Source organism: Cygnus olor, chromosome 1 (assembly GCF_009769625.2).
Source record: "Cygnus olor isolate bCygOlo1 chromosome 1, bCygOlo1.pri.v2, whole genome shotgun sequence".
In the NCBI taxonomy this organism is placed as follows: domain Eukaryota; kingdom Metazoa; phylum Chordata; class Aves; order Anseriformes; family Anatidae; genus Cygnus; species Cygnus olor.
Window position 1 is genome coordinate 84,538,914 of NC_049169.1, and position 22,761 is coordinate 84,561,674.

Consider the following 22,761-nt stretch of genomic DNA (forward strand, 5'->3'; position numbering starts at 1 on the left):
GCATAAATCTTAAGGCAAATACCTTTTTAATTCTGCATTGATAGGAAAAGTAGAAAAGGAAGGGTGGAACGATTCATCAGAGAGTATTTCTCTGGAGCCACTACGTTATGCATCTCAGGCAAATTATATTACCACTGTTTGAACAGGGAAGATATATTGAATTGTGATGACACTTGTAATAGCAGGACAGTCTTTCTTTCTCAGAACTTGCTTTGCTTGGTCCCGGTGGAAGTCCAACACTGAGGTTCCCTTTGATACCCCTGATAAACACGGGGGTGACTTGCAGCAGCATTCAGAGATTTGCCAGCATGGGCAGCTACTGCTCAGTAATATAATAGTCTGATAGACAGTGTTGATGCGGCAGTGGTGGGGCTATTGCCACAGAGGTTTTGATGCTGTTGGAAGGGCGCTGGTGCATTGGAAAGCTTGATAGAGTATGGATGTTTCTAAAATTATATTTCAGAAGGACTGTATGGGACACGCATGGCAATTTTCTTTCTCTCTTGATGATTAACTGACAATAAAGTCAAGTATTCAGAAAAGAATTACAATGTCAGGATTTTTACAAATTCAGGAAAGTTTGTTTGGGTTGAACAAAGAAAAAAATTTGATCCTAGTGAGCACTAGTGGACTTGTCAGATAATAAATTTAAGGACTTATGGTGATGCAGGGTAGCTGAGTGTGATGACAAAAGATTGTATTTGTATAGTCTAGCAATGACCATCTTGCAGTCATTGTCATTTTGCTGAATTTTAGTCAGGAATTTTTTTTTTTTATACATATATGTATATCTTGATATATTTTCAAATTGCAGCACTTTGTTTTCCTTCCCTCTTCAAGGTATTTAGCAACCTTTAAATAAAACACGCTGACATTTTGAAATCTAAATATTTTGTTGTTTATAAAACCTAAATAGCATCTCATTCAACTCATTTTTTTAAAAATGATCATGATATAATTATCACAGCTGGTATTCTTGCTAGAATAGCCTAGAATTCTTCCAGTGTAGTGAAGCCCTTATTGGAAGTTATGTGGATGAAAGCAAATAGCTTTCCTCTAGAATAAAATTACAGAAACAACACTACAAATCAGTTACCAGTGGAAAAGTTTTCTTTTCCTTTTTCTTATGCACCCCAAAGACTATTGCTCATCCCTGATATCTTGGTCATGAGTATTGAGGAAAAATAAACAGGAACACCTTTGAAAATAAATAAATATAAATAAATCCTAGCCTAGTTCCTACGTAGCTTGGGAGAGAATACTTAGTCCTCTTGTGGTTACTAAAAATCATGAACTTGACAGAAGGAGCAGGAAAAGAAGCAGTTTTACAGACCTTCTGGTCCACAGGTTTCAACAACTGGAGAGAAGTGAGCTTTCCTGTCCCACAGCAGTTCACTGAGAGAATCATTTAGATCACCTAATGGATAAACACAATTAGGTTAAAGTAAATGCTGGGTTCCAGTGATGATTCCTCTGCCAACAGCACTGCTTTGCTTTTGCTGCTGAGAGTTTTTATGCTCTCTGTTGTGCCATTTCAAGCATTGCTGTTACCAGATACTAACCCAGATCTAAATGATCCGGTTTGGGATGAAAGCGGAAAATAGCTTTAAGTGATTGAAGCTTTGAGTGGAGAATTCCACCAAGCAGTTTTGGGTCGCCATGTGGCTGTGTAAACAGAGCATGGAGAAACTGCACTCTTCGTGTGGAGAAAGAAGTGTGTGCATAACTACTGGCATTGGAAGAACTCTTAAGATAGGTTTACCCCTGGAGGAACTGTGGTGTGAAAGTATGGCCCTGGCAACCATCATTCCCTGCCCACCATCTCTTTGTATTTTGGTGACCATGCTGGGACTGAAGAAGCAGAGTGGGGCCTGGAGGCCTGGGTGCCTTCTGTCATGCTTCACATGTGACCTAAATCTGGTATTACCTCTGTAACCGAGCCCTTCATTTTGAAACCTAAGGCCAGTGTTTAAATCCAACAATGATGAGCAGTGGAACCCATCCTTCCACTCTCTTTGTTGAACGATTCGTTTCCTAAATGAAATCTCTGACCACCTCACAACGTGTCGGGAACAAGTTTTGACCCATGAAATCGCTGCTGTTGTTGACAGAGGAGCCATTAGTGGCACAGAAGCCCTTGCCCTGCATGTGGTGGGGCAGGCAGAGGCCATGATTGCCCTGGCACGGCCTGGCAGCAGGGCGGTGACCACTGGGCCTCAGCGTTGGGCTTGTAGCAGGGCCGCACTGTGAGGCTGGCACATGGCAGCCATCGCCCCAGGCCGATGGTGTGGCCATTAGCAGTCAGCAGGGTGAGATGCAGCAGGATGGCTATGCGGGCCTGGGGCCTGGAACGTGAGCAGGTGGAGGGGGCTTGCTGTGTTGCTGGCAAAACCTCGTGGTATGTTTGTTGTTGTTGGCTATCTATTGGAAGAGAAATCGGAAGACAAAATGGCACGGAAGCGTTTGTGTGGAATCATGAGACAAAAAAACAATGTAGAGTTTGGATTATAAAATTTGCCTTTGAGTTTTTACTTTCATAGAAAATGTATATGCATGCCCATTTGTACGAATGGTGTTATATGCACACTGTACAAAGTTTAAAAGTTAACAACTTGATTCATACCAAGAGATAAACAAACATGGATCTTGGATTTTTATTTCAAGGCTTAGCTTTTGAGCTAGGCTGACTGCGAGGTTCAGTTTATAGTCATCCAAGGACAAGAAATGACAGGACTGTGGTAGACAATGCTGTCATGAAGATGCTCTCAGGTTATGTTAATATTAAGGAACATTTTATGGAACATTTTATGACTGAATAGTCTACCTAACTTGTTGATTGCATGTTTTTTTCTTTTTTATTTTGCAAAATGTATAATATGAATTATGCTACAAATTAATCTAAAAAATTCTTTTTGTGTTCTAGGTAAGAAAATACCAGGTTTCTCACTATAATCAGACTACATCAAGGTAACAGATTTCAGGTATCTGAAGCCTATAATGGGACTATAATTGTGTGTGCATGTATGTGGACATCAGATTCTCTTGCATATGAAAAATGTCTGAATCAGTAACAGATTTGATTTCCAAAGGAAAAATAACTATCTCTACTCATAGCAAATGTTGAAAATCTAATAGATAGAATTATGTTCTGTGCTACAGTTGTTTTAGTTATGTTTTACTTTCATCTGTTAAAACTGTTCAATTCATGTTGTTACAATACTGGATGTGCTCTATGTGTTTGTATATTTGCAAAGTTAAAATAAGGTAACAACATGGTCACTTCGTAAAGTGATTTTAAAAACAAGAAAAAAAAAAGATAGTTTGATGGGATAGTGAAAAAGTAGGGAGTTGGACTAAATCAGAGAAGATTCTGAAATACCACAACGTTCTGGAAAGAGACAAAGCCATTTCTGCTTTTTGTAGTATATGCAGGCCAGCATTTTGTTAAAAGCTGAAGATGGTGCCGCTTGCAATAAATCTTTCTGAAATCCATTTTTTAAATTTCAGTGATATTTATTAGGACGTCCTGGCTTGAAGAACCAAGTTTGTTTTTCTGTTTGTTGTTTTTTTGCCAGGAGAGAAATTATTCCTTTGATTGGTGCTGGTTCAGAAAAGAAGAACTCATTCTTCTCTAAAGATTAATTTACTACAATATGAATTTGCTAATGATTGTAGTGATTACAAAATAAAATTGCCAAAATTACTGTTAATCTATTAGAATAAAAATATTTACTTTTTTTTTTTTTTTTTTTTTGCAAGCATATGAGTACTAGTTTTAGGAGAAAATTTGGATTTGGATATCTTACACTTAATGTAAAATATCTGTGAGACCAAGCAAAAGTGCTTTTTACATCAGTCTTACTCACCCCAAACATTTTTAATACTTCAGTAAAGTGCTCTAAAAAAGGTCTCATGCTGCGAGTTACATAACAGTTTGAAACAGGAACAGAAAAACAAAGAACATTGCTGTATAAACTAACATGTATAACTTTTTTTTTTTTAACAAAAAAGTACACAATTCATTCTTGGTTTCTTAGTTAATAAAAGTTTTCTGCTATGGTTTTAGTATTTAGATGAAACTTAATGTTTTCTGTGCTAAAACAGTTCCTCATCTAGCTTTTATTTTTTTTCTTTCACTTTAAATTGATATTGAATATGGACAAATTTATAAAAACAAGTTATTTTCCTTTTAGTCAATATTTATGGCTATGACTCCTGTAAAAGTATTGTATTTTGAATAGACAGTTTGGACTTTGTTTATGAGCCTGATTATTGAATTAAGGTGCAATGAGTTCTGTGTAATTATGCAGACAGCAGTGGCTTCAGCCAAGACTCAGTATTAAAATGTCTATCACAGCTTTCTAAGATTTTACTGGAAAGTTTAATTAAAATTGATACCTGTCTTTCATAGGTTTGCAGTCTTTGATATAGTAGTTTTCCAGTAAGAGTAATGTATAATATCCTGAAAACAGAGTATTTCTGGAAAGTCTTTTTTTCACTGACTGTATCCAATCTTAAAAATATGACTTCAAAAAGAATGGCAGCGCTGGCATGTTCTTGATAGTGTTGAATTCATATTTCAGCAATTGAGATTCCATATTTGTTGCTAGTATCTAAGCTGTTGGATACTGGGAAACATAATATCCTACAGCTACACAAAGACAAGTAAACAGCATAAATCCTTTACTGCTAGACAGAATGCTGTAATGAATCTAAATGGCTTTCTAAAGGTATGTTTTGGTGAGATGTCCAGCGATTTCAAGATTACATAGCTAAAGCAGAAATCACCCAGAGTTCTTTCATGAATAAAATTGGGACGGGTTCTCTTTCCTTGTCCAGCTGCATTTTGATTTCCTTGTCAGTGACATTAGATCAGCATAAGATTGATAGTTATTTGATATAGCAACATCTGTTGTTCTGTGATGTACTTCCAGCAGATGCTCTTACTTTAAATGTAATATGCTATTTGTTATAATCTTGTATCATGTTACCTGTAGCAGACGAATGGTAGTAGAGTTGCAGTGCAGGTTTCAAAAGTATGAATTGTATATCTCTGGTCAAATTGATATCTGTAAATTGTGCAGAACACAGAACAATATTAACTTTCATAACAATGGTATTTTGAACATTTTCTGAGTTATTCGAGGAATTGGCATACAGACATCTTCTGACTGTAGGGCAATTTGTAGTGGTTGTGGTTTTTTTTGGGGGGGTTAGTTTGTCTTTTTTTTTTTTTTTTTTTCCTCTCGGTTCCAGCTCTTCCTGCTGTCAGTAGCCATCCTTTTCTGTTCCTGGTCAGTTAATGAAACTGAATGGACAGTACAGTTCTTGTCAGAGCTAGAAGACTTGTGCCTAAGTTTGTCACTCTTTTTTTACCTGTCACACCACATGAAGACTTGTAACGAGAAAAATGTCTAGTGATAAAACTGTAACTTAATTGACTTTGTATGTGTAGCATACTGGCAAAGGGTCAAGATGAAGATAATTATAAGACATTTGTTTTTTCATGCTTTATATAAGTGCGTGATGGTAATTGAGATGAATAGAGTAGTAATAAAATTAGAGTTTTAGGTGAAAATGATGTTTTCTCTAACAGGAATATTAAAACCAGAATATTCTACAATACAATGCTCTAAAGTATGTTTACACACCAGGCATTCCATTTTGCTTGGTATTAATAAGTCCACCTATATGTAACATTTCCTTCTTTCACGGAATGACATCCTATTAGCTTGTGTGCAAATCCTGGTTTCTATTACAGACCTACAACAATCAAGAGAATCTGCCATAATGTCAGCATCTGGTGAATGCAGTTAAAATTCCTCAAACACGAACAACAACAACAACAAAGAATGGGTGGCTGTATGTGTTTGCTTGCACGGTGCTGGCTGTTTAACCAGTATGCGATCTGAAGTTACTTTGGTGTTAATTTTTTTTGAGTAACTGAAAGAACATTAAATGAATCAAATGGGCTTTTGTTAGTTTAGCATTAATAACTCATCATGTTTATGTTGTATGCAAAGAGAGCACAGGAAGTTATATAAGGCAATGTAGCAGTTCTTTTTCTTGTTTCTACCTTCACCCTGAGGCCTCAAGTCATTATGTTTTCAATACCTGTTGTGAGAATTTTCTTTCTGGGGCTTCTGTAGAGAAGTGGAAAATTCCATAATTTTGTTAACTGTGAGAGCTCAGTCCAGACTTCAGGTAAGGGTTTCTGTGATGATTCTGCTTCTTTGTCAAGTATCTATGCATTTTAAGTAATGAAGTCTAGCTTCTTAGGCCTAGGTCTACCATAATGGTCTACCATACCTATATTCAGAGAGAAGTTATGAAAGTCAAGAGTCGTATTTCTTTGGGTCTCCTAGGATTAGTAGAGGTTGCTGACAGTGTGAGAAAATAGAGCTAATCAAGAATATATTAATGCAGTATAGCGCTATATAAAGTTACATAAGTTACCAAAACTACTATGCATAATTTGTGATAAGGGCCATCCATTAGCCATAATTTCCACAGCAAATTTCATTCGGTTTTATGTTGTGACAATGGGGTATGCTCTAAATTACTATATGAATTGCAGAGATTTTTCGTGTTTCATATCATTTTCATGTATACCCACAACATCATAAGCAGCTTTTTTCTATGTGAGGTTACATAAGGGCAAATTGGATTTTTGTCTCAGTACTTATTGTGAATGGAAGTATGGTCTTTTTGTGATAAAAATGGGTAGGGATAATGGATAATCCCTCCTTTTACCTGAGCATCCCGATTCTAGGAGAAAGTAATTGAACAGAAGACTCGACTTTACCAGGAAAATAAAATGCCTTCACACTATGAGCTTTCTTGCCAGCGCAGGGATTAAGTGAAATTTAGGACTGTAAGTAGATTTATCAGGTTAAAAGCATACTGATTTTATTTTCCTTGTGAACTGTCTAATTCCATGAACCAGGAGGGAGTTGTGCAGAAACATGAATATAAAGTCAAGTTGTTAAAGCATACATTTGCATTAAATATGCATGTAGAATCGAATGAAATATTAGTGGAAAACTTATTTTTGGCAACCTTTTTTTTTTGTTGTGCTTTATTTTTCAGAATTTAATGTTGTTGTATTGTAGTCTTTGTTCATATATCTTAAAAAGATCTCCAAACTTGACTTGCCTGCAATAGATGAAAAATTAAAAAGGGAAGAACAAAGTTCCAAACTTTCTAAGATACCGATACAGTGAAAAAAAAAAATATCCTTCAAAAATATATTTAGTAATTATGTGGATTTCATAAATAATTACTCCTTCCCTTATGTTGTGTAGAAATCTCCTGCAGTTCTGACGTAAATAAAATTATTAGAACATGAAAATGAAAAAATATTTTTCATAGAATTCTCAAGCTGTACAGTTACTTATACAGTAGGTTTATGTGCTGTGACAGGTGGCAATTTGAAATGATTTACCTATTCCCTTCGATTACTGGCAAAGTAACTTAAAATCCTCCTTCCGAATTTCTCCAAATGCAATGTGGCATTGCACTGACCTTGATATGGGACACATCACTGTCTCATGGAAGGACAGACCATAAAATCTTAATGCATGTACACATGAATCAATAGCAGGCTGAAGCGAAGTTCTTTTACATAGTAATCAAATTATTCAATAGAAAAACCAGCAAAATTACTTTGCTGTTGTGATAATAATTAAAGAAAATATATTACTTCGCAAATCATACAGTTTTGGTAGAAATAAACCTAGAAAGCTAAATCAAAACTGTTTTCATATCAATCAAATGACAATTATTTTTAGATAGATTATTTAATAAGAAACCTTCAAAATTAAACTGATATTAATGAATTAAAAAATAAATGCAAATATATTTCTTTTCAGATCATTGGGTTTCAAACCAAAAAAACAAGTTCTGATGGAACACACTTTTCATCAGCTGAGTCATTCAACTTTTCATCAGTGCTCTTTTTGTTCCCCTTGATTTAGCTATTCAAAAATTCCATTGCTGTCACCCAGTCATAAGAAAGATACTTTTCTTTTTTTTTTTTAATATATACTTGATCTGAGAAAATTCAGTGTAGAAAATAAGTGATGTAGCATGTTATAGCACGCTTGCTACATTAAACAGCAGGCTGGCCTTTGTTCACTGTTAATACACTTCTGGTAATGAAGACTTGGATTTCAGATGAAACTGTGCAAGCCAAATAGGTAGTCTGGGTACATGTCATGGTGGTTGCTAGCCCACATTAAAATCTGCCAGTACATTTTGCTACTGGTTAAATCTAATTTGAGAAGGTGTAATCACATTAACACTACATATTGAGTTAGCTGTGTAGATGTTCCCTTAAAGTCAACCATGTCGACGCCCTCAATCTAAGTCAATAAAATAATTCACTTATTTCCAGGGGTATTAATGCCATTCTAAAAATCACGATCCCTGAATTCCCCATACCTTAGCAATGAGAAATTATTCCTGTGGGATGCTTTATTTTCTTCTACAAAGGACTTCTGAAGTTGTGGAAGAAAAAAGTTCAGATTTGTCTGTCCACATATAGATATATTAAAAACTAGAAGGGCTTCTGTAGACAATGACATTTATTGTCCTTCTGACCTCTTACTTAGTCATTGCCAAATGCTTAGCATTAGGTAGAAGTACAGATATTAGAACTTTGTTAGGAATCCCGTAATAAGTGTTTACTATAAGTCCGTAGGTTAAAAGAAGATTATAGTTTAGAGAATATTTTGTAATTTTCATTTTTGTAGTTATTCTATAATCAGTTAATGCTAATCTGTCATCATAGGCTTCTTCACATTGCCGCCAAATCTTTTGATTGCTTTTGTATGCAACTTGCAGCACAGGAGGACTTAATGAATGGTTTTCTTTTTTTTTTTTTTTTTAACTGAGCTTACGTCTCTTCAGAATGAATGAGGCTTAAATTTTTGCATAAATATAAATAAATACATGGTTAAGACCAGCTCCTTCAAAATATTTTGTTTTATTTTTTTGTAAGTCCTTAATTGCTTACTCTTGGAAGCAGAAAGTGTTGATCATAGCCATTTAGAGAATACAAAGTTTTGTGAGGTTCCTATCATTATTTCACTGCTAGATCGATAAATGTAATTCGTGGTTGAACAGAGCAAATGTAAATATTTTAGCAGTATTTTCTAAGGACATTTTTCCTGACAATTATTGCTATTCTTGTGGAAGATGAGTTGGAGAGCAGAATGAGCAGCAAACAAATAAGTGAATTAAACTCTGTAGGAGACCTAGCCCATAACTTATTTTATACATCAGTATGTAAGTACACATACCCAGAGCTTTTCTTGTAGAATATTTTTGCCATTTTTGTTAACTAATTTTACTTACTGACCAAATATATCATGCTGCAGAAAAACCCACTAGTAGCCTTTGTACTATTAGAAGAAAATGTGATGAGTTAGTTCATTGCTATATTACCATGCGTAATAGTAAAAGGAAATTATCACATTTTTTTCTTCTCTTGTCTCCTTCTTTAAGAGTCAGAAGAATTCTCGCTACTGAAAACTCTTTTGCAAAGTACTGTTCATTTCTATTCCAAAATAATTCTTCAAAGCAGAGTTCAGTCCCTGCACAGAATGAAATACTAGCTGGATACTAACTATTCCTTAGAAGAAAAAGAGGGAAAATGTGCCTTGATAATTAACAGCAAAAGTTCCATATTATAGTGCAAAAAAAGGCAAAATAGTTTCATCCTCTATTCCCCTTTCTTCATTATGTATTCTTTATTAGTATTGGCAAGACTGGATGATAATGGCACTGTGCAGCAGGCAGCACTGACAAAGGAGTGAATGAAAGTTCTTCAATGATTTTCAGTTAATCAGTCTAATTACCTTTCACTCCATCACAGTGGCAACATCAAGCTTGTGAGGGAAAACTCTTCAAGGTTTCTCCTGTTGTGTTTTGTAATCTTCATGTGGGCTGTGCTGCAACAATTCATTTCACCATATACTGAGATGTACAATCTCATTAGAGTAAGTCCTTGAGTCATGGAATTTTTGAGCCTGTGTTTAGGCTCAACACATTTGATGCTCACGGAATGGACTGAGGTATGTACTAAAGAGCTTTCCTGAACTGGGGTCTGGAAGGTAGGATACGGGGTTGAAACCTTTGCCTTATGAGCTTTGATGAGTCAATGCAAGATATCATCCTGTCTCCTTCTCTCCTTATCCTCCCATAGGTTGTCTGTGGCAGATAAAGCAGTCTGGTTTTGAGATGCCGCAGTTTAAATTCAGCCACCAATAATTTAAGTTTACATTTTTATAGCAGACTTCTGGAATCACTGGAAATGATGAGGGAGCGTTTTTAGAGAAACAGTACTATCTATTCCAAGTTGGTCCGTGTTTTAGTTTTTATGGCCACATAGTAAAACCTCACATAACAGTCATTGGCTAATATGTATATATATATACATTTTATCTTTTTATATAACTCTACAGCATTAATTAATATTTTCTGTTTTAGAGACAGATTATATTATTTTATTTCTTCCTTTTTTTCTTATGTGGTCCTCACTGTTCTCACAGGAATCCATAAGATGTTTGCCTCTTTCATCCTTTAATCCATCTTCCTACGCCATTTTTTTCCTGTAATTCAATTTAGGAAAGTAAAATTTTAATAATGATGCAAACTGTCAGAGGCTGAAAACAGTTCACAGTAAACACAATTGCATTTATGATCTGTCTTCTCCTGAGTGATCTATTAGATCCGTATTAGTCCCCGTGTATAAAGCCTTTGTTTTGGCCCCTGTCTTTGTATTCTCTTACTTCTAAGCATGTTTGCACAGGCACGCACGGAATCCAAATAACAATAATCTATGTAAAGAAAGCACACCAAAATACCTCAGGTATTCTATTTAGATAGAACATGCATCTAAATGGATTTAGGTGTAATATGCTTTTTGGCAAAGTGCCATGACTTTCAGACTTAACTGTAAGAAGAATCAGCAATGAAAAATAACCAAACTTAGAGGAGGTGAAGAAATACAAATTGTCTTTTTGTGCATGCAGAATTCGGAAGGACGTTGTAGTATAATATTTGATTTTATTTGAAATTCAGAATGCTGAAAAACAGCATGTTGTATTAAGCATTAGCATTACTAATGGAGTCTATATATGTGACATCTTCTGTCCTCTGCGTTTGATGCAGTAGTGGTCAGGGAAGTCTGCTTTGGAATCTCTCACTCACCCATCACACCATACCTTGCACATCCATCCTCAACAGTCACATTATTTCCCATTAGAAATTAAGGTTGTTGCTAGATCCACCGTCACCTGAGGAAAACAGCTCTGCAGCAGCACTTGTCCCTGTGCCTGACTGCTTTGTGAACTAGCTTCTCTGACACCCAGTGTCCCAAGACTGTTCCACTCCCTGTGGCATATACTATTCAACTTTTCCTCAGAGACCCCAAATTTCCCATTTCTTTTCTTTTTTTGCCACTGTTTTAGAAAAGGGAGTAAGCCTCTGGGAACAGTGGGAGACCTGAGTATGCAAGTCCATCCAAAGAAAAAGGCTCTGTTTTAAGAACTATAGTTTATCCAGGATGCAGATATACACATGACAATATGATAATTTGCTCTGTCATACACACTTACATTAGTCCGTCTAGCTGTTGTCCCTTAGGGTGCCGCATAAAATGTTAATAAGCCTTTTCATTTAAAAGCTTCAGAGAGAAAAAAATCCTAGTCTAATTAGTGTATTGAATTAAGTGACAATTTTGGTACTTTTGCAAGTACTCTTAATTCAATATAAAATCATGAGCGCTATTCATTGTACAATTGCTACACTTCTATATTTTTACAAAAATTCCTGTCAGGTTTTTTTTTGAATGTTGTTTCTGCCTAAAGTGCATACTCTAAACAGTGCAGAAGGCCAATATCCCATTTAGTGTTAATTGACACAGCTTAAGTGAAGCCACAGAATGAGTGGTAGCACCGGGTATGGCCAAACAGTTCTAACAAAGCAACTTGTTTTCAAATGATACCTGTAAAGAACGGATGCAGAACTTGTTCTGCTGTATGCTCAGTTCTATATTGCTGATGTTTTAAACCTCATTTAAAATTATGTTGAACATTATGAACTTCAGGTTCACTACACAAAAATACGGCTCCTTATTTTCTGAAAATGAAGTATACTAGGGATTTTTCTGTTGCTCCTTTGTCTGATTTTTTTCAATAAATAGTGAGATAGTTACATGCTAGAGACTCATAAAGCTGCAGTGATTTGCTGGGAAACTATCTGTGCATCTTGTGCTGTTTCTCAGTTGAGATCATTATCTCAATAAATTATCACCTATAAATTGTGAATTATTAAAACAGCGGGCAACTGCAAGGTAAGCATAAATTGAAATGAAAACAGCAGAGATTCTGAGAAATATACAGGGCTTAGATCACTCTTGTTTGCAGGTATGAAATTCAGAATAAATTAGTTTATAGATCCTAGTTTATTGGAACTTGTCATTGAGTAACTGCTAGCAAAGAGCCTGTGGCCAAGCATTTTGTCCAAGGATAAAGCTTGATTAAAAAGAGAAAAAATGGAAGTTCACTAAACTCCCTTAATTCATTGTTTTTCTTTAAAATAATAGAAAAGATGATGTGTCCTCAATATAATTATAGAAATATCTTGCATTCATAGAAACATTGTTTTTGCTTCAGTCAGAGATTTCACTGGAGTCATTTGTTCATTATTTGAAGGAGGATTAGACTTAGTGAAGACTTCAGACAACTAATATTTGTTGTTGTTGTTGGTTTGTTTGTTTGTTTGAGTAAATAGCTTGGTTTGACTTTAACAGAGGTCAGCTGTCTTCGCATTCTGGTTTCCTGGCTTTTTGTTGCTGATGTTCCTTTACGTCTGTGACTTAAGGAACACCCTTCCAGTTCAGGAAATACTGAAGAAATTGATTACTCAGAAGCAGAGTATTTAATGCACTGCATGTCCTAGCTTTGGCAGTAGAACTTTAGGGTTTACAAAGAAAAGAAGTTTCATACTTTGCTCCTTTTACTGACAATTTCTTTTGTCAGTTATGAAGTATGTACATACATGTCTGTGTGCATGTGAAGAACTGCATGGACGTTTGCTCATCTGTATGCCGTTGGTCAGACTGTGTTTCTCCTTTTACTAATACTGACCTGAACCTGAAAAACTGGCATTGTACAAGAAGCTGGAGACTCAGTCCTGTTCGGAAATGTGCATATAAATTCAAGAACTTTTGTGGCACTTCTGAATGCTTTGCTCTTTATATAACATTCAGCTCTCACCCATTAAGCCATTTATTTCTGTGTTAAGGCTGGCACCAGGTGCTAATGAAAAAAGCAAACTGAAAGTGAGTAATCAAAGGAACATGGGTGCATATAACTTTAGCAGCAACTTTGTTCTTTGGAAAAATGATGTGACTTTGTAATAGCAAAATTTAGCATCTCTGGTGAGTAAAGCAAAATGACTCTTCTAGTGAAAAGTCCTCTAATGGAAACTAATGTTATTTGTTCTTGCGGGTTCTTTGTTTTTCATTGTCACTCTACACTACTTACTGAAGTATCCAGAACAGGTGGTACTTACAAGCACCCTCTGTCTGCAGAGAGTGCATGCCTGTTACCTTGGGAAAGGAGGGGAAGAGGAAAACGTGAGCTTGCTTAATAATGGTGTTTACTTCATTTTCTCAGGGAGGGTTTTCCACTGAAGAAAGTGTTGGAGGTTGAACTGTTCAGACAGGTTATATATCCCCTCAGCTCTCATTTAATTAATGGAGAAGAACTCTAACAATATTTTGATCTGAGAATCCTCACAAGGAAGAGGTGACAGAGGCAGAGCCTATTACCTACCTTGCCCTGTTTGCAGCCTTTTACCTCATCTGCCTATCAAGCTGAGATCCAGTGCCTCATCATTCCCTTTGCTGCATGCTGCAGACCCACAGGGTCTGCTTCAGTCTGGATATGGGTCAATCAGTCATGGGATGGATTATTGACTATACTGCAGCATGTTAAAATGTTTCCCAGGGTTCCTTGGTAAGATGAGAGAAGGGAGGCAGGGGAAGTCTAAGGTAACATACATTAGTGCAGAATTTCACTCAGAGGGGTATTTTAATTTAAATACCTCTATTGAGTGTTTAATAGAGTTGTAGCTTCTTTCCCTACTGTGCTGACAAGTAAACTATTTTTCTCACCCTGTCCTTACTCTACACTCACTTCTTTTCACCAAATGTCTTTTTCCTTAGGATTAATAGTGATCCACTTGAGTTGCTGCATATCTCTTATAGGAATTAAAGCCATAATAAGAAATACTTTTTCTTTCATATGGGAGTGTGTGGAATAGTGATGCTTAAAAATGAAAGAAGAATTTGAAGTCTTCAGGGACAACTCTGAGAGCAAGCACTATGAAAAGTTGTGATTACTTGTAGGAGTAGGATGGAGGTAGGCAAAGACAAACAGTCCTTCTAACTCCGTGAAGCTGGAACCAGTCATCCCTCACTGAAAAGAAACACGAAAAGAAATTGAGCTTTGCTGTAGAAGAGAAGGCCAAAATAACAGGCACTGCATAAAATGCAACTTGAAGGCAATAGTGAGATTGTATGTAAACCTAGAGGCAGATGTTGACAGAGGCTGTAATTTCTACAAATGAAGTGTGAAGTATAAATGAAGTATACTCTCATATTAACAGTTACTGATTTCAAGGTTTATTTTAACTGTTGAATAATCTCATGCATGTGTGTTTGTGCATGCATATGTCTATGCTTATACATACACCCATAAAGTACCCTGAAAAAGTGGTGTTGTATTGGAGATTGATTTTGGTCCCATTCGTGCAGCTATTCCTGAGAGAGGATCCGTCACTCTTGGCACTTATGGTGGCATTGAGAAACAAGCCTGGAATCCAGATGTCTTTCCAACAATGTGTAGCCATTTTCTGGACAGTCGCAAGTGGTGGGATGGCATAGGGGATTGCGTCTAAGTGGTTTGCGCCTCCAGTGGACTGTGAGTGTGTGCAGTGGTGGATTACGACCATGTAGATTATAGACTTGATTGGTTAATTTTAGGGTCTGCTGCATTATTTAGAGTCTGCTGCTTTGTGAACCAAAATACGGATAAATCTTAAATCCCCTGTACAAAGCCAAACCTGTGCAGTTAACACTAGCTCAGGTGTAACTGGCTAAAATTGCTGTATCTGTGCAGATTTTTATCATATGTTTCCACTCTTCCTGTCCTCCAGCTTTATTTTGCATCTTTTATAAGTTCTAGCTCTTTTCAGTTCATAAATAAAAGACTGTCCTTTCTTTTGTAGACAGGAAGACCAGGTACAACTTAACAGTGACTGAATCTAGTTACACAACAAATTAATTTTAGGCAAATAGATTTACAATTGTTGACTAACCAAATCAGCTTATTTTGTTTCACTGATCGTTGCATACACTAACAACAGTGTTACATAGAAATTAGCCTCTAGCCCTGAAACTCCTTTAATTTGTTTAATCTATTTATTTTTGAAGTGCTACTTTCCTTCTGTATTTTTCATACATAAGCATGAATAAGCATAAGCAGTATATTATGATTTGTTTTTTATCAATCTTGGTAGATTTGTTAATTTTCTATCTCTTTGTTTCTGTATGGAGCAGAAACAAAGGCAACATTATGGTTGTCTTACGTTTTTAGTAAGGTGTCTCACTCTGCAAAGAGGCCAAAAGATCCTGTACCATCCTTCAGGTTTCACTGATCTCCATGGCATTCCATGTGTGCATAAGGATCTGCCTAACTCCTTTTTCAGAACCAGACCTGGAGCTTATCCTTGGAATATAATTTAGGCATCATAAGTGGATTTCCCACTTCTAGAAGGACAGATCAGAGGTTGCCTTTGCAGCTGATGAGAAGCAGCTCTGTGGGTCCCCTATAAAATCTTGCAGTGTGGTGTCTTATATGCGGTTATCCATACTGGGGAAGCATATTTCTCACTTCCTGAGTCCAAACTGCTATATAAACTAGCCAGGGATTCAGTGCTTTAAAAACTGTGTATACATGTGTGTTATAAAACATAAGAAATGCAGTTCACGATGTCCTTTGTTATTTGGAGTTCATTTTGTGTTTACAGACTATTTTATTTTATATGCAAATGACTCATTATACTTTAGAAAGGGAATATGCTAATTTGATTAATTTCTTACCTTATTTAAATCTGACGAAATGTCACCTGCCATTCAATCTACACACCAGTTATAACAAAACAACAAACATTACAAAGAGGTGAAGCATTAAATTTCTCCTAATCACAGGGCAGATATGACAGGTCTCAGTTTATGCACAGACATTGCTGAGTGTGCCGAAAATATGGAAATATTTTTTTTCGCCCTTCACAATACTCGTTAGAACAAAATCTTTGGCTTCAAATATGTAGCTGAAAGCGTTTATTCCTGTTACAGAAAGCAAATGCTTCTATAAATTTTGCTCAGACTGAGAACTAGATTTGCCTTTCTTGTAGATGGGGGAAAAAAATAACGATACAAAGGAAGTACAGAATATCTTGAAAGCTTCTTTTTGTTTTGGTATGGTGTGATTTCCAATAGGCTTTTAGTAATTTTATTTCTAAAACCTGATGTCTGATGAGAATAGAATAAATAAATTCCTTCATGCTTCGATTACACAGAAAAGTAAAGCGCTGGGTCCTTCCCCATTCCCTCTGGCCTGTCAGTCCCATTACTACAAGAAGGCTTCTCCCAGCTGTCATTAACCATCCCTCATGACTTGCCACAGAGCGTCTGCTTGAAATTTGTTGCATTTAGCTTCTTTTCCATGAAAGAAGGAAGTTTTTAAGTGCTAGTCTAGTATTTAGGGCCTAAAGATCTGTTCTCAGTTTGCCATAATCATTTGAGATTGGGTGGATAAACTATGATGTGCCAAAGCTGTACTTTTATTACTTATGACAAAGATGACTACGAACTCCCTAGAAATATTGTGAAACAAAACAATTTTTAATGGTTTTAAATGTGTTTACTTTCTTCTAATGCAAGTGATGTACAATTGAAGTATAATAGTAGTATTATTATGATTGGCTCTTCACTGCTTTGGGAGCTTGCAAATAGATTTCTTATGGTATTAACCCTCACTACTGTGCCCTGTTGATGACAATTCCATCTCCAAATGTTTCCTGAGACTAGCAAAGCATGCCATGAATTAGCATTTAAGTTTCATATATACATAGGTAGATGTATATTGTGCATCTGCAACAAATGTTTTGTTCTTTATTCCTTTAGTATTCCTTTAGAGATTTCTGACTACATATAAATCTTAGGTGCTGAGACACTTTTTTTTCTTCTCTCTCTCTCTCTCTCTCTCTTTTTTTTTTTTTCTTTAAGAAAATGATTCTAGGTAAGAGTGCTTTCGATTTTTTTTTTTTTTTCTGGAACAATTTAATTACTGATACTATGGAAACTGCACATAGACAGATTAGTGTGACCTTGAGTAAAAACATGTAATATTTTCTTAGCTAAATATGCGTTCAAAAATACAATAAAAGAAAGACTATCCAATATGAGTAATGTCTACCTAGATTAATAGTTTTGTTATTAATGGCTTTAGACTATATTATATCATTTAATTGATGTTTATAAATAGCTTCCTTCCCTGTGGTTATGAAATATAACATTTACCAAACTTCTTCTTTGATGGAATTTACATATGGCACATCAGGATGATTAAAAGCCAGCCGTCTTTTCACAGCATGGCAAGAAATAGGATTTGATTTATCTTCGTTGCTTGCCTACCACTTGCTGTGACTGTACTTTTGAAATTTTAATATTCTCATTTCTCAAAAGGAGCTTGTTATGTAAAATATTTTGTAAGTATCTTTTATGCTTTGTTTTTTGGCTTTCTGTGTAAAAAGCAGTAGTTTTAATGTGATAAGCAAATAAAGGAGAAAGGTGGGAATGAAAAGTTGCCTTAGCCAAACAGGTTTTCATTGAAAGAAGCAAATTTCTATTTCAAATTCTGAAGAAATTTAAATACAGCACAATTTGAATAGTGTGTATTGAGTCCCTTTCATATGAACGGTTCAGCAATTGATGAATTACTGGCTGGAAATATGTCACTTCTAGATTTCGGTTCTTAACGTTTCATAAATGAATGCATGCACAGCATGGTTTTCCAGGACACATAACCGAACAGCAGCCTGTTGCGTATTTACGGACAGATCCCGTTTCCTGCCCTCCTTCCTCATTCAACCATCTCGCAGCAGCCTCCCCTGTAGCAAACTGGGGTGCAAGGGTCAGGCCTCAGGCCTTTCGAGCTGTGATGTGGTCCCCTTTGCAGAACACAGATACAACAGCGTGCGTCTGCTGCAACAAAATACATTTTGAAAGAGTAGGAATTGTGTATTCCTTTTGCACCTGCTCTGACATTAGCACTTTCCCTTGTAACGCTGGCCTTCCCGACACGAGGGATTTGATCAAGGTGTACTTCAGAATTCTGTGCCATGCTGGGAAAGTCTAGTATAAACCTGTTGTCTCTCACCTTCTCATTCTTTTTAAGCAATTAATCACCTGCTGGTTTGCTGAGGTTACACTAGAGTTTTCACTTTGATTTTTCTCCATTTTTTAGCTTAGTTCTTGTCTTCTGTTGTTCACTTCAACAAGGGAGCTACAACTAATTTGACCGTCCTCCTCTTCCCCTCTGTGAGACGGCCTGTGCCTACTAAACACCTGTTGCTTAGTAAAATGAAAATAAAGACAAATCAAATGTATTCAGTGCTGTGGGTTTAGAGAACTGAATACAAAACCAAATACAAGTACCAAATTCAAATAGTCTATTGTCTAAAACTGCACAACAGAGTGAATTAACTAATGCCTGTACCAAAGGTTTGAAACAGGAGGTGCGCAGTGGGTGGTTCAGATCAAATACAGCCAAACCCCCAGATAGAGTGGGATTTGTGTGTCCCTGTGTTTCTCTCTGTGTGTGTTTTAAAGCACCATTTTCCTTGCCAATCTATTTACTTCCTACAACACTTGCAAGGCATTTAAAGTGTGGAGAAGGAAGAAATTACCATGGCCAAGTAAGGTCTATATAATTCTGATGGCTTGAACTGGTGAACAAGAAGAAATGATGTCCTCCATACAAAACAATCCCACTTTTTACATGATTAGAAAAGAATGGGAAGAGATCCTATCCCTCTCTCCTCTCTCATATATATATATATATAAAAATAAATAAATATATATATATAACAGTATATTTCATACGTTTGTCAATTTTTTTTTGGCAGTTTTTAGAAATGAGTATGTGAAAATGAGTAATTACCAGTTCTAAAAATAACAGATAAAATCATTCCAGAAGAAGAACCCTGCTGGGCCTGTGAAGCTGCTCGAGATAGTTTTTTTTCTTGGAATGCTTTCAGGTCCTGCCCTATGAAATGTTGTACGTCCTTAAATCCTGTTGGATCTGAATAGGAAAAAGGATTAAATGTTCTGCAAGGCAGGATAAGTGACTTCCTGTCTCAACAAGAATAGATATATAAAAAACTAGTGTGAAATGTATTTTTATTGCTCTGTGCTTTGTTATAAATTCTATTTGTTGTGATAAACAATATATACGAATAGATTGTAACCACAGTACCAAGACTGAAACTTGTTTTGCTGGCTAAAAAATAATAATAAAAAAGAGGATTAGGTAGGACTTCTTGGGATTTAGTTTATAGACTGGAAACTGTGGCAAATCTCTATTTAAATAATTCTGGAAGGAAACATGACACTCCTAAGTTTCAAATTTAGAAGTTTCTTGCTTGCTAGCTGGTCTATGATTGTGAATTGTGTTGCCCCCCCCAAAAAAACTGTCAAGCAACAGGCTGCTTTGAGAAAGCTTAATTGAATACAAAAGGCCTCTGATTTCTAACATGGCCATTTTAGACACCCTGGATACTTTTTTTTTTTTTTTTAAACCATAGTTTCAATTACATAACACAGAAGTCAGTAATTAACCAAGAAAATATGAGGTGAACTACTCAAACAATTAAGCTAGTAACTAGAATGCAATTTATTACTTGTCTTTAACACACATTTGCAAATCACAATCAAGATTTCATTGAGACTTAAGGCTGATATTCCATAGCCATGAAAGAGTATTGTTAAAAAAGAAAAAAAAAAAAAGAAAAGAAAAGAAACAAACAAAAAACATTTCTTGTCTCCAATGTAGTTTCATAAGGTGATTGTTAGGATGCTGAGCTGAGGAATATACAATATCTGTGCTGAGGAATATACAATATCTGTGCAGGTACTTTAAAAAGTGTTACATAATGCTAATATTAAGGCTGGGATAAATATCTTCTTATTACAATCTTTTTTTGTTTCTGTTGTTCTTGTTTTTGTTGAAACACAAAAAAAAGAGCTTATCTTTGTCTTGCAGAACAGAGTGTAATTTGTATTTACCATTACTGAAGAATGCTGTAATTACATTTGTGAAGATTAAGACGCTGTTGAAAAATGAGGGGTCTTTTCATTGCAGATGCCAGCTAGGGCACTGACTACTCTGCCATGCTCACGGTACTCTGATGCTGATCTCAGACATGCCCTGCTGTAACAGAGGATTTCAGTGCCTGCTTGCCTCATCTTCCACTAAGCAGAAAACGGTGCTGCGGTGTGTCAGATAATTTTGCACATAGAAAACGGTAAAATATGTATGTGTCCTCATGATGGCAGGAATAGTAACAAACAGATGGCTTCAGTTTATCCCTACAGTGAGTACCCAATGAGCAGAAGTGAGTTATGCTGTGCATTGTTTTCATAAATCTGTTTCACTGCATTTATTCAAGATGTGACTAGATTCAGAATAACAGTAACAAAATCTGTATAAACAAAGCTAAAACAAATTTGAAAATACTTTTGTGTCTAATTTTAAATTTGTTAAATGACTGTTAGATACGAGCAGTGTTTCTCAGAACATCTGTGTAATGCTATTAAAATAAAAATATTGCCTGGCTTAGTCATAGATGGTACGGATTCATGGTTGCTGACAGCTATCCTAACACCTAAATGTATTCTTTGTGTGTAATGAAATGTTTATGTCATTGCTTTCTATTGGGTTTGAAGCATTCATCGTTCTCACCTTACAGATATTTGGTTCAGTCTGAGGCGTTTAGCCGATACGAAGCTGGTTTAACCTATGGCTCTACTTTAGGGCAAATGCATACCAAGGAGGCCAGCACTCTAAGAAAATACACAGCAGAAAGCTTTATAGATGTTAATTAATCATTTAGTGTGTGGGTGGGGGGTAGAACTCCTACAATACTCGTTTGTTTAATATACTTATAAAGACAACTGGAATTGTTAAAAAGATAGAGGAGAAAGAGGCTTACCTGCTTTTGGAAGCATGTGAGATATTGTTCCAGTTGCTAGCAGTTGTTGCTTGTAGGTCAAGGTTATCTCTGCCAGTTCATTGTCTATGAGTTTTACACTGCAGTTTTTGCAATTTATCAATGTATGAAAGAAACACCATGATGTGCAAAGCAGGGAGTTTATTGTCAAAATGAATTCTTCACAGCCTAATCAAAGAATTATTATTGTTTGAGCTCTAATTATTATATGCAAAAGAAGCAGAACAACAATATTAAAAAACAAAAAATGTCTCACTAATAATACAGGTAAAATTGTTCCACACACTGCCTAGTATCTGTCCCTTTGCTTCGATGTTATACTTTCCCTTCCAGTGTCTCTGTGGGGCCTCAGCAGTTTCACTCAGGTAAAGCAGGAGTGGAGGGGAGGGTGGGTGGCAATGGGTCATTGGCATCCCCAGTTCTGTGTCACTGGTTGCTTTCCCCCTCGCTCTAGAGTTCCCTTCAGGCTGCTTCAGTAAATTGTTGTAAAATGCTCTACACCTTGCTCTTTCTTCCTTGGTTTGCTGTCATCATTGGTGTGCTAGGATGCCACATTACATCCTAGAGGGTATGTTTTACAGATGTTGGATGTTTGTTCTCTGTGCCCTTTGTTGTGATCCAGCTCTCAAGGTTGCTTCCTTTAGTGACTGGTAGTTGACTGTTGAAGATTTTCTACAGCTCTGGGTCTCTGTACCTTGAATGCCTCTGCTACCATCCTATGCCTGCATTCTTCTATGATGCATTTTTATTCCAGGCTCCTAGACTGCTATGTGCTCAATAACAACTCGCTACTGCTATCCATTTGTTGAAAAATATATCAAAATTCCAAGAGCAGTCAGGTTTACACCACACCACTGTACAAAAATAGGGCAAATCAGGCCAGATAACAGTTACATGATAATTAAACAGTTGATGCTACAGTTTATTAAGCTAAAAGTAAAGCTCCAGGCAAGCCTAGAACAAGCCTAGGCAAAAGCTGACAAGCGCCTGTCTCAAGGCCTTGCAGCACTGGTACAAAGCTTGCAGGCTATGCCAGCAGTGGCAACAACTGTATTGAGTTACAGAGCTGTACAGCAGCTTAGTGACTTGAAGCAAGTGTTGCCATTTGGTATTACTCTTTACATTTAATCGTGAAATCACGTCATTAGATTTTCCCCTTTCCTTTGCCTTTTTTTTTTTTTCCTTACAGTTTGAATTCCAGCACGTGCTAGGATTATTTACTCTGAACATGCTAGAATAGGAATACTAGGATGTCTACTGTATTTTAGCTGTTTAGGGGCATAGTTTTGCTTTCATTAAACCTCAGATTAATAGATGGCCCGTTAAATCACAGCAGTGACACCTTGGAAAAGGAGTCACTCTATGACTTCATGGTGGTTTTAGTTGCCTCAAGAT

The 22,761-nt window shown here is 36.3% G+C and overlaps 1 protein-coding gene and 1 long non-coding RNA gene across 6 annotated transcripts in view; both read left to right on the plus strand.

The window, feature by feature from the left end:
* Positions 1-22,761, plus strand: part of CADM2 (cell adhesion molecule 2) — a 667,772-nt gene that overhangs the window by 303,225 nt on the left and 341,786 nt on the right. The window lies entirely within an intron of this gene.
* On the plus strand, positions 2,100-20,966 carry LOC121074511. The gene is made up of 3 exons (XR_005822395.1): positions 2,100-2,352; positions 2,924-2,981; positions 20,499-20,966. It is a non-coding gene; the product is annotated as an uncharacterized LOC121074511 (long non-coding RNA).